Source organism: Propithecus coquereli, unplaced genomic scaffold, assembly GCF_000956105.1.
Source record: "Propithecus coquereli isolate 6110/MARCELLA unplaced genomic scaffold, Pcoq_1.0 Scaffold111, whole genome shotgun sequence".
Lineage (NCBI taxonomy): Eukaryota > Metazoa > Chordata > Mammalia > Primates > Indriidae > Propithecus > Propithecus coquereli.
In genome coordinates, this window is record NW_012135081.1 from 977,680 (window position 1) to 990,452 (window position 12,773).

At 48.9% G+C, this 12,773-nt stretch overlaps 1 protein-coding gene across 1 annotated transcript in view; it reads right to left on the minus strand.

The window, feature by feature from the left end:
* Positions 1 to 11,387, minus strand: part of NCKAP5L (NCK-associated protein 5-like) — a 33,996-nt gene extending 22,609 nt beyond the window's left edge. The window contains exon 1 of the mRNA XM_012652355.1: positions 11,291 to 11,387. The gene's annotated coding sequence lies outside the window, so the exon portion shown is untranslated. The remainder of the gene's footprint in view (positions 1 to 11,290) is intronic.
* Between the last annotated feature and the right edge of the window lie 1,386 nt (positions 11,388 to 12,773).

Here is a 12,773-nt window from a genome sequence, read left to right on the forward strand (position 1 = left end):
AGCAGTTATTACTGTGGTCTACTAAGGCTGATTTTCTATTTCCTTCATTCCTTCTATGATATTGATTAGAATTCTGTAAGAAAGAGTTGTCCTTTTCTCATTTATTTATTTAATCATTTAATTATATCAGATGGATTAATTTGATATTTATTTTATTCTTTGGGTTATAACCCAATACTGTCATCACATTTCATTGCTCATATTGCAGCTTTGGCTGCTGAGAATTCTTTCAGGTTGCTCCTATGGCCTTCATTTTTTTGTTTTAAGCACTTCCTTACTTTCTGGCACCATAAGATGTTCCTGGCTTATCTTCTATTTTCTCTGCCACAACCACTTTTCCAAGGACCTCTATGAGAGCAATCTTCTAAAACTAAATCTGATTCTGTTCTTCCCTCTTCAAATCTCCCTATGACCTCCTACTGCTTTGGGGACAGACCAAAGCCCTCAACACTACCCTAGAAGTCCGGCCTTTGTCTGGCCCTAGAGCAATTCTTCAGAAAAAGCTTTCCCGGACTGATGAAGCCAGCATTAATCTTTCTTCTTAAAGTGCTTCCTGTAGGATCAGTATTTCAAAATGTAATGCATCTTGTTCTCAAATAGTCCTCTGTGAGGAGGAGGGGACCTCCTATCCTCTGTTAGAAAGGGAGATTCATGAGGAGGGCCCTGTCTTTATTTCTGTACTGTCCACACCTTCTGCCAGAGCAGTGGACCACTCCTGCCAACTAGGCCCTGAAACACTCTCCACCCCCAGCAGGGATTGGTGATCTCCTTTCATTCCAGCCAGAAAAGACCAGAAAGGAGAGATAGGTAAGAACACACAATGGGCTCATCAGGTTCCCCTAAAGATCCCTAACTATCCCCTACCCAAATGGCTCAAAGGGCCCACATGATAAATAATACTGAGGGGTGAGGAAGGGACATTTTCAGATTTGTCCCTGACGCTGATATGACCTTTTTGAAGCTCTCAACCCACTCCCAGCCTCAGTGACTCTCTATGGCAAAGAGGACTAACCTATTCCTTCCACAGACATTTCTAGACAGATAACTCAGTATGAGATACAATTCTGGGTATTGGGGGACAGGCAATTCAGAGATGGGTAAGCTCTTCTTGGGTTTCTTGGAGCTTTTAGTCTAGGAGGAGATGTAAGACATGTAAGTACAAAAATTGGTAGTGTTTCTATACCTTAACAATGAACTATTCAAAAAAGAAATTAAGAAAACAATCCTGTTTACGATAGCTACAAAATAATAAAATATTCAGGAATAAATTTAACCAAGAAAGTGAAAGATCTCTGTACTGAAAACTATAAAATAGTGATGAAAGAAATTGAAGAAGACACAAACAAATGGAAAGATACTCCACGTTCATGGATTGGAAGAATATTGTTAAAATGTTCATACTAACCAAAGCAATCTACAGATTCAATGCAAACCCTATCAAAATACCGATGACATTTTTCACAGAATTAGAAAAAAAATCCTAAAATTCATGTGGAACTGTAAAAGATTCTCAATAGCCAAAGCAACCTTGAGCAAAAAGAACAAACCTAGAGGTATCACACCACCTGATTTGAAAAATCCACTACAAAGCTATAGTAGTCAAAATACTGGCATAAAAAAGACATTAGACCAATGGAGCAGAATAGAGAGCCCACAAATAAATCCACACATTTACAGCTAATTGATCTTAGGCAAAGATGCCAAGAACGCACAATAGGGAAAGGACAGTCTCTTCAATAATCAGTGTTAGGAAAACTGAATATTCACATGTAGAAGCATGAGATTAGACCCTTAGCTCATACCAACTACAAAAATCAACTCAAAATGGATTAAAAACTTAAACTTGACCTGTAAAAGTACTAGAAGAAAATATAGGGAAAAAGCTCCATGACATTGGTCTGGGCAATGATTTGTTTGGATATGACCCTAAAAGCACAGGAAACAAAACCAAAAATAGACAAATGGGATTACATCAAACTAAAAAGCATCTGCATAGCTGAGGGAACAATCAACAGAGTAAAGAGAATCTACAGAATGGGAGGAAAGAATTTGCAAACCATACATCTGATAGGGGTTAATATCCAAAATATATAAGGAATTCAAACAACTCAATAGCAAGAAAACAACCTGATTTTTAAAAATGGACAAAGAGGCCAAGCGTGGTGGCTCACACCTGTAATCCTAGCATTCTAGGAGGCTGAGGTGGGAGGAGTTCCAGATCAGCCTGAGCAAGAGCCAGATCCTTTCTCTACTAAAAACAGAAAAAATTAACTGGGCGAGGTGGCGTGCGCCAGCAGTCCTAGCTACTCAGGAGGCTGAGGTCACTTGAGCCCAGGAGTTCGAGGTTGCAGTGAGCTAGGCTAACACCACTGCACTCTAGCCTGGGCAACACAGCAAGACTCTGTCTCAAAAAAAAAAAAAAAAAAAACAGGACAAAGAACCTGAATAGACATTTCTTAAAAGAAGACATACAAATGGCCAATAGGTACATTAAAAAATGTTCAGTATCACTAATTATCAGGGAAATGCAAATTTAAACCACAATTAGATATCACCTCATACCTGTTAGAATGACTTTTACTGAAAGAGACAAAAGATGCTAAGCGCTGGCAAGGATACGGAGAAAAGGGAACCTTTGTACACTGTTGGTGGGAATGTAAATGTACAACCATTATGGAAAATAGTATAGAGGTTCCACAAAAAATTAAAAATAGAACTACCATATGATCTAGCAATCCCGATACTGGGTATATATCCAAAGGAAATGAAATCAGTATGTTGAAGAGATCTGCACTCCCATGTTCACTGCAGCATTATTCACAGTAGCCAAGATAGGAAATCGACCTAAGTGTCCATTAACACATTAGTGGATAAAGAAAATGTGCTATGTATGCATAATGGAACACGATTTCCCCTTAAGAAGAAAATCCTATCATTGGGGACAACATGGATGAACCTAGAGGATATTATGTTAAGTGAAATAAGCTGGGGACAGACTACATGATCTCACATGTGGAATCTAAAAAAGGTAAAACTCAAGAGAGGCCGAGAGTAGCATGGTAGTTACCATAGGCTAGGGGTGGGGTGAGGGACATTAGTCAAAGAATATAAAATTCCAGCTAGACAGGAGGAATAAATTCGAGAGATCTATTGCACATCATGGTGACTATAGTTAACAAAGTTGTACTTGTATACTTGAAGATTGCTAAGAGAATAGATTTTAAATGTTTTCACTACAAAAAAAGATAAGTAATGAGGTAATGCATACGTTAATTAGCTTGATTTAGCCATTCCACAATATATGCATATATCAAAACATGTTTTACACCATAAATATATAGAATTTTTATCTGTCAATTTTAAAAAGGCATGCAGGTAAATAGCTGTACTGTAAAGGTAGTTCTATAAAGAGGTCTTTTGGAAAACTTAAAAAATCAGGAGAGAAATATCAAGCTGGAACTGGAACAGTTTTTTCAGAATTTGAGGCATCAAGTAAACTTATCCCTTAAAGACAAGTAGGGTATAGATACAACACAAAGGCAAGGGGGGGTCGTTCCAGGCAGAAGGAAGGGCATAAACAGAAGTAAGGAGGCAGGAGCCTCTGGGTGTGTATGGAAACAGAATGACTCACTGCAGCTAGATCTAAGGGCATTTGAAGGTGAGTGTTTCCTGCTCCCCTGGCCCATGCCAGTAACTAACTCCTCTCCTATCCCCTGGCTGAATAAGGGAATCAGCATCTTTTCAATAACCTGGGTGTAACCAGAGACATGCGCTGGGTCCTGTAGGAGGAACCGAGGCAGAGAGGCTCCCGGAGGCTATGGTGGAGGGGATAGCAGAGCTAACCACTGGAACATCAGCTACCTGCTCTCAGGTCTGAGACAAATAGGACCTGGGAGGCTGCACCTGCAGGCCCAGGAGAGCGGGGCAGATACCCTCTCAGTCCCCAGTGCCATTCTCCCAAACTTCATATCCTGGCTTCTTTCCACAAAAGGAACAGACTCTGGCTAGCCAGATGCCTTCTGCACCCAGGCAGCCCCTGTGCTGACCAAGTGGGCGCCGTCCAGCTTAGGTGAACCCCTAAGCTTCCAGCTCTGCTCTGGGAGGAGAAAAGCAGCTCTGGTTCACCTACAAGCCCCCACTGGACTCTACTCTTATTTGTGCCCATAAATGGGAGTCAGGCTTTCTGGATTCTGGCCAAACTGCGTGACCCTAGGTAAAGCCTAGAAACCCTCTGAGCCTCAGTTTTCTTATCTGTAAAATGAGGGTGAGCCCTCTGACTCCTCTCTCCCTGCAGGGCATAGAAGAGAAGGATGATATCACGTCTAGAAAAGGACTGCAGCTGAGGAGACAGGTCCCCTTGTGCAGGGTGGGGGTTGGGAAAGGAGCTCCCTCAGCAGGGCCTTGAGGGATAAACTGCTGGCTTTGATGTTGCCCTTCTCCAACAAGGCCTGCACTCTTCCCAGGAAAGCAGTGGGGGAGGAGAGAGGAAGGGACAGCAAAGCCAAGAGTTTTAGCCTTCTTCTAGCCCAGGGGACAGGAAGTGAGGTGCTGTCTACAGAGGAAGTGAGAAGCAAACACCCCCCAACTTCCCCTCAGCCTATAGTGGAAAGAAAGGCTCCAGCTTCAGGAGCCTGCAGGCCCAGAGCTGGGAAATAGAAGGCAATACGGTGGGGGTTTGGAAAGAGGTGTTATCAGCACCATCTGGCAGAGAAGGGGGTCTCTCATCTTGGACACAATAAAACTCAAGGGGCCCAGGACATCCCACAGACTGGGGGGGTGGGGAGAAGAGAAGTCACCAAAGCCAAGAGGAGAAAGCCAGCATTCTAGGTCACGTGGTACCACACCCGCAGTCCTGGCCTGACTCCTGCTCCCAGCATGAGTGCCATGCCATGCGCCTCTGCACGGGCCTCCCCATGACACATGCACACACAAGGTGGGGCAGGTCCTCTGAGCACTAGCTCTTACAGCACGTGTCCTTCCTGTGCAGCCCTTATCACAGCTATAATTCTGTAACTGTTTAATTATTCAATTAATGTGGACTTTTTTGATCATCACTGTATCCCTAGAGACTAGCACAGCACCTGACACATGGTAAACTCTAAATCTGCTGGAGGAATGAATGGGCTGGCCACATCTTGAGAACTCCTCAGAGGCTCCTTTGGGCCTAAATCCTGGCATCTGAATGAAGTTCAGTATACAAAAGTAAACAAACCCTGCTCATGGTTTGGGATTAACTGGGGGACCCTATGATGGGTAGTAAAGGCCAGTGTTATTGTCTGAATGTTTGTGTCCTTCCAAAATACATATACTGGAATTCTAACCCCCAAGGTGATGGTATTAGGACGTAGGGCCTTTGGGAGGTAAATAGGTCATGGGGGTAGACTCTCATGAATCGGATTAGTGCCCTTATAAAAGAAGCCCAAGAGAGACCCCTCACCCTTCCCACCATGTGAGGACACAGGGAGAAGTCTCTGTCGATGAGCCAGAAAGTGGGCCCTCTCCAGACACCCAATCTGCTGGCACTTTAATCTTGGACTTCCCAATCTCTAGAACTGTGAGAAACAAATTTCTGTTGTTTATAAGCTGCTTCGTTTATAGTATTTTGTCATAGTCCAAACAGACTAAGACAACCAGACAGGAACTATGACAGAGGTGGCAGGAGGAATCCATGTATACCAGACATTGCCAACAGGAGACAAATAAAGACAGTATATGCTACACACTATCTTGTGGGTAAGAAGAAAAAAAAGAATATATATTTGTATTTGTTTGGTTTTGTGTAAAGAAACTCTTGAGGGATACATATGAAACTAATAAATGATTATCTATGGGGGAGAGAAGGGGACAGAGGTGGGAGTGAGGTTTCATCAATGTATGCATTTTTATATCATCTCGATTTCTGAACCATGTAAAAACATCTAATGAAAAAATAAAGCTTCGAAAAATGTTAGAAGGAATTGAACCACTCAAACAGGTGATTTCCAAATCTCCTCCCAGCTATGGCCATCCACCTTCTTCCTGTATTAGGAGGTAGGGACCAGGCCGCTGGGACAAGGGAGCAGGTTAGGCAGTCTGGCCAGAGGAATGCGGGGACTCTAATCAAAGGATACCAATGCCTTCGTGCCCTTTCTTCACCAGAAAGTTCACCCTGGGCTAGGAGAGAGGCCTTCTTAGTGATGTGGGCATGGTAGCACCACTATTCAGAAGTTGGTTAGGACCACTTCCATCTGCGTAAGAGCTGGTTCATTCTAGATCCCCAGGAAGGTAGGCAAAGTCTAGGCAAGAACAGAGGCAGAGGCGAGAGGTTGGGGAAGGGGAGAGTTTGGAGGAGGTGGGAGTAAGGTGGGGTAAAGGACTCCTAGAGGTGTCTGGGGCTGCTGCGGGCAGGTCCTGGGGGTGTCTCAACAGATCCTTGCACAGGGGGCCAATTACAGGCCCCACATCAAGCCAGCTGGGGGTGAGGTGAATCAGCTCCTTGGAACCGCAACTGCTGAGAGCCCCAAGGCCGTACCCCAGGAGTTCCAGGGACCCTCACGGCCCTGCCTAGGAAAACCTTCATCATTCCTCTACCCAAAGTTTCTATCAGAGGCAGGGGCTGAACTACATGAGTGAGGAGAACTGCAAGCAGGTACTCCCAGCAGCACCTACCACTCAAGCCCTGCAGGCAACAGCAGGAGCAGCAGAATGGGGTCTTTTCTTCTTTTAAAATATTTATACATTTTTTAAGAAAGCTTAGTGAGTACTGGAGAACTACCAGAGCTAAAGGACCAGCATAAATTTCAGGGTGCTGTGCTTGACTGAGTTCTTCTCAGCAGCTGCTGGGTTTTTAGAAATCAGTAATAACAGCAATGATAATTCACCTTAATAACAGCCTGGCTTCCTCAGGCCTCTTTCATGTGCATAAGTCCCAGAGCTGGGAAAATGGTAATTATCAAGCAGGTGCCACACCCCAATGATGATGTATTACTAATCCACGAACATTGGCTGGGAAACTGAGGCCCAGGGAGAAGAACCTCCTCTCACACGGAGCTAAGGATATAGGTGCCAAGGGCCGCTAGGCAGTGGGGAACTGAAGGTGCCTCTCCACACCTGCTGTGTTTTAGGAAGATGCTGAAGAGAGGGGCACTCATTCCAGAGTCATCCAGACCTGGGTTTGTGGAAAAGGTGAAGTAAGCCTCCATATATGTGTCCCCAGCCCCCTCCCAGGCCGCAGAAGGGCCTGGTGAGTAGCCCTGGCTGGGAGTCAGGGCCCCTGTTCTTGAGCCCACACACCACCCTCCCAGGGTATCGCAGGGCAGGCCGACAGCTGCCTTAAGCATCTCTGCCATCTCTACCCTAGGGTAAGTGAGGGCTCGGCCCTCTGGACAGTCTCATGCCACAGGAGCAGTCCACGAAGTGGGAATGGAGGGCACCTTGCAAACAGGTGGGTGGATCAGATCAAGAACAGGTCAAGAAGTGGGGAGACTGCTCCTTGGGAACCCAAGCCCATCTCTGTAACCCCCTTCCATCCTTGGCACTGATCCTAAAATAATGAAAGCAAGGCCTGTCTGGTCAGTGCTGCGGAAACCCGCAGAGGAGGCCAAACTGGCCTATACCCTCCAAGAGGGTAAAGGAGGGTGGGCAAAGTGTCATAGAAGACCAACCGTGGCCCCACTGTGGCCATAGAGGGAAGGATAAAGATGAATGCATTGCACATGCACATGCGCACACAGCCTACCACGGGCCTGCTACTGTAACAGATGCTGGAAACAGACAAAATCTTAGCTTCAGGGAAACCATCAGGGCCAAACTAGGCAGCAACCAATGACCTGTCCTCCAATGCTCCACATAGTGTCTGGGGGAAAATATTAAGGGTCTTGTTCTAAAGGATTTGAAGCTGTTTTTCTTCAGCATGTTAGAAAGCTGACCAGAGCCCCTGGAGGGCCCTGGGATAACACTTTAACCCTCCAGGGCCCAGCTCTCTACAATCTCTGGTTCAAGAACTGGCCCTCTCTGCTTTTAAATTCAGCCAGGCTCCCTCATGCATACAAAACTAAGGCAGAATGGTACCATGTAAAACTGCAGACCCGAGTCAAGAGTCCTGCCTCTGACACTCACCACTGTATGAATCACTTCCCCTCTGGACTTCAGTTTCCCCATTTTTAACATGAGGGCGTTGGACTAGACTGTCTCCAGGATTCCCTGCCAGACTATGGCTCTGTGTTGTTTTGATGTGGTGGCAGATCCCAGATTGATTTACATAAATTTGCATGTTCAATCAGAAACCCCAAACTCCAAGTATAGAAAATCCAATCAGTCCATTAATGCAGCCAGACTGGGGCTGGAGGAGCCTGCCAGGTCCGGGTGAGGGTTGTCAGAGGAGACGGTGGCAGTGGTGGTGAACTGGGGGAGGGGCTGAGAGGAGGGGGCAAGAAAGGGCATTTGTTCTGAGATGCAGCTCTGGTGACCCAGTACTGAGGGGGCCAGGGACCTCACTTCGGCTGTCAGGCAAGGGTCCTTTCTCCTCCTGTTCTATCAGGGCCTCTGGCTGGCCAGCCTCAGAGCCACACCCCAAGAGGGAGCAGCAGCCTCTGCCTAGTAACAGCTGCATCCTTCACTCTGACAGGGACTCCACCATTAACCACTTTCTGGGAAACTGACCTCCCTGGGAGCTTCTATTATCCATTCCAAGGGCTCACAGCAGTGAGAAAGGTTTCCTTGGGTCTAACCTAAATACTTTCTGCTGCAGCTTCATCCTCATAGACAGCAGGGTCCAGGGCAGAGGGCTCCCCAGGCCCAGGAGAGCCAGCAGAGGGAAAAAAAAAAAGCAATGCTGGAGAATGTGCCCCATATTCAACCAAACCCAAGACCTCTTTAACTACCACCTCTCCTTCCACATTCCCCTTCACCTGGGAGATCAAGGATGAAAACAAACAAAAACGTGAAGGCCTTTGGCTCTTTGGCTAGAGAGCAAGTCCCAACCTGGAGAGCCAGACTCCTGAGAAAGCTCTACCCTCGGGAAGGAAGGGGGCTGGGAAAGGTGGGGTGCGGGCAGTTTTTCTTTGCTGCTGCTGCTGTCACTGGGCCTAGGAACCTGGCTGGGCTGGGTGAGGGCAGCAGGGAAGATTCCTCAGGCCCTTGCTTGGGAGCTGGGGGTGTAAGGGCAGAGGTGAGGTGGGTAGGGCCAAGGGGTGGGATGGGCAACAGCACTGGGGCCCTCCTTGCCTTCTTCCCATAAGAGGGCAGGTGAGTGTGCTGTGTTCCCTGGCCCAGATCCTAAAACAAGTCCCAACAGCTGAGATGTAAACTGCCTCCTGGGAATCTGCTTACCCCGTTGGCCCTTGGCTGCCTCCTCCTCTCTCAGCCCCTCCCCAAAGGACCTACTCAAAGACTAGCTGGGCTGGGATGTCTCACCAGAGGCCTTGATGGGTGGGCCAAACCCAAGCCAGCAGGAGTTCATATCTCAAGGTACCAGCGGTGTGAAGGACAGTGACTACTCAGGCAGAATAAGGGAATCTGCTTTCTCCACCCAAAGCTCTAATCCCAAGTAACTGTGATGTAGAACCACATCACCCAACACTCTAGCTCTCTAAATTGAGCCATCCTGCCAAAGGATTTTTCTTCCCTTCACCCATCAGTGGAACCATTCAATGTCAAAAAGTAGGAGAGAATGTTAGAGCTTTTTAGTCCAACTGCTGAGTTTTCATGATGGGGGAAACTGAACCTAGAGAGGTAAACTTGGCCAAGGTCACACAGCAAGGTAGGAATAGCCGGATCCATAGCAGCTTGGTCCCCATACACACAGAGTTTTGCCTGCCTATCATGAAGAGCCTTCTTCCCTATAGCCCAGGGTGTCTGCCTCTCCAGGTTCTCACTCTTCCTGAAGGCCGGAGCTGGAGTAATATGCTGGCGAGCTGAAGCCACCGCATGCAAAGACCACAGACTTTAAAAACAAACCTGAACTATGTGGGAATATCTCCACAGACAAGAGTACGCACGGTTTCCCTGGGGTGGGAAACTCACTAAGCCCAGGTTATTCTAAGAAGGTGGAGAACCAATTTGCAAAGTGCATTTTGTACGTCTCCCTTCCTGCCAGACAAGGGGTTTCAGAAAGCCAGCTGACATAATGTCTGCAAGAGAGGGTCTACAACAGGGCAATTGGGCTAGATTCATTTTCCCCAAAAGTACTGACCACAAAATGGTTAGACATTGACCTCCTCTCTGCTGCCCCCCAGGACCACCCCGTCCCAGGCCTCTGACTTCAACCACTTCCTCTGGCTGACAAATGTACTTAAGCAGGAGGGGGAGAAGTGGTAGGGAGGGAATGCCTCTACAGCCAGGGAGTCTCTCAGCCTAAGACCCCCGCAGGCCTTTAAGAAGTAGCAGCTGGACAGGCTGGGTGGGCTCGGCTGATCCAGCCCTGGGATGCCTGGAAAACCAGGCCTGCGGGAGGTGAGGGCCCTCTGTGCCCTTGGGGCAGTGCCAGGGCTGGAGAGACCGCGGGGCCTTGGGCCAAGGATAAGGAGAGGGGAGCTGGGGTCTGGACAGCCGCTTTCTTAGTTAGGCACAGATAAATTCTCTGCATTCTTTTGGCACCACAGCCAGGACCCAGAGAGCCTTTTCTGCAGGCGCTGCCCAATCCCTACTCCCTGCCCAGCCCTTCTCCCACCATCAGCTTCTCTTTAGCGTGCAGCCGGCCAGGCGCCCTCCTCCTTTCCCGCAGCCCCTCAAAGCCTCAAAGGATTGTTCTCGGAGACCCGGTCTTTCCGCCTCTCTCCGCCTCCCCCACGCCCTACCGCCCCAGGCCACGGGGACTGGACGGAGTGCGAAGAGGAGACCCAGGCTCATCTCCGCGCCTGCGCTTTAGGGAGAGCCCCCCTACCCCCGCCACTCCGCCCCGCTCAACAACCTGGCACCGCTAAGCTGCACCCGGACGATGGGATGCGGGCGGGGTGGGGTGCGCAGGTGGGGCAAGGTCAGTGCTTTCAAAGAGGGAGGGTGACCGGTCCCCGGAACATCCCCCACTCCCGAAAGTTTCCCTTCCGGGGCCACGGAGTGTGCGCGAGGATGGCGCGGGGGGCGGGAGGGGGTGGGGTAGGGGTGGACAGAGTCGCAGCCGGACCCCCGGGGAGAGTGCGGCGGTAGGGAGGGGCAGGCAGCGAGGTCTGGGCCGGAAGCCGTGACGCCCCCTCTGACCCAATGATGCCACGAGAGCCTTACCCTCCACACCCCCCACCCCCTGCCCCGGAGCTTACGGATTTCTCCCCACCCCCACGCCGCCCTTTAAATCCCAAGTAGGCCCAGAACTCACCGAAATCAGGTGTTGAGCTGGGCCAGGGCAGGCCGAATCCGCCGGGTCCATAGCCGCGGCTCAGGGGAGGGGGGCAGAGAAAGGGGGGTGCCGGAGCCGCCTCTTGATGTCAAGGCTTTAAAGGGGCCAGTGAGCCCCGCCCCTCAGCCAGACCCCGCCTCCCTCCTCCCGCGCAGCCAATCCACGTCCACCCTGGATGCGCGCCCCTCCCCGCCCGCTCCAGATGTTCCCAGGACGAGAGCTAAGTCTGCCTGGCCGGCGCGCGGCGCTTCCGCCCCGGTGGGAAGGACCTCCCCTCCCCCCTACAGAGAAACACTTTCCTCCAGCCGGGCTGGGCCTAGTAAACCTACCCAGAGCCCGGGTAGGGAGGCCGGGCTGGGCCGAGCGGGGGTGGAATGGGGGCGTCTAGGACCGAGAAAACTAAGTAGGTTCTCGCGGGCCCATGGGCATGCGCATTTGCTTCTGTGAAGCTGGGCGTGCACGTGTGTATGTGGTTGTGAGCGTCGATGTTTGTAATTTTCTTTCCTGCATACGTGTTGGGTGTAAATCCATGGGAAAGGCTTGAGTGCCTCCTTGGACTTAAGTGCTCCCGCCTCCCTCTTCCTCCTCCAGGTTCGGGTCCTCCCAACAATCTGGAAAACAACGGTAGGAACAGGCTCCGCTCGTCGAAGAGCAGTGCTGGTAGCTTCCTCACGAGTTTTGGAGAAGGGAATGCTGGGCAGAGAAAGGATACAGCCTTGTTCTCTGCCACTTGCTATCTCAGTAGGTAGAGTTCGAACTTCCTGCGTAAAGAAGAAAAGCAAACAGCCCACCCAGGCCCCCGCAGAGCCTCAGAGTTTTCAATACCATTACCACTGGCCCTTAATTAAACATCTCTTTGTCCTTGCTTGGATACTGACCGTATAATCCTCACAACCTGCATTGTACTGACTGGCTCCGACATGCAAGTTCTAAACTGGGTTCTGCAGGAAAAAAAAGAAATCCCTAGCCACAGTCTCTGCCTATTTTATTAAAATTGCTTTTGTTGTGGGTATACACAGGATGTGACTTAAAGCATCATATTAGTCCAATAAAGGAACATAAAAAGTGAGGGAACTTAGAGTGCTCAGATTGGCTACGATTAATTAAGAGTTTTCTGAACAAGACTTATTTAAAATCGGATTTGAAGGGCCCAGAGAACTTGAGTAGGATCCAGGTAGAGTAAGGACCAGGAGACTCAGGTAGGAGAGAGCAAATTATCTGCATGGGACAGTGAGCAGTTCACCTTGTTAGGTTGGGAAGCGGGAGAAGTTAATGGAGGAGGTTTTGTGTGGAGGAGATCAGAATGAGGATATGGATTTGACAAGACATGATAGAGAAGTCATTTTGGGTTCTTGAGCATAGGGGTTGCTTGATGAAAAGAGTGCCTGAGGACAGTTATTATTGGAACCTAAAAGATGTCAATATGATCACTTCCTCTCTCATCTTTTTCCTTAGAAGTTTT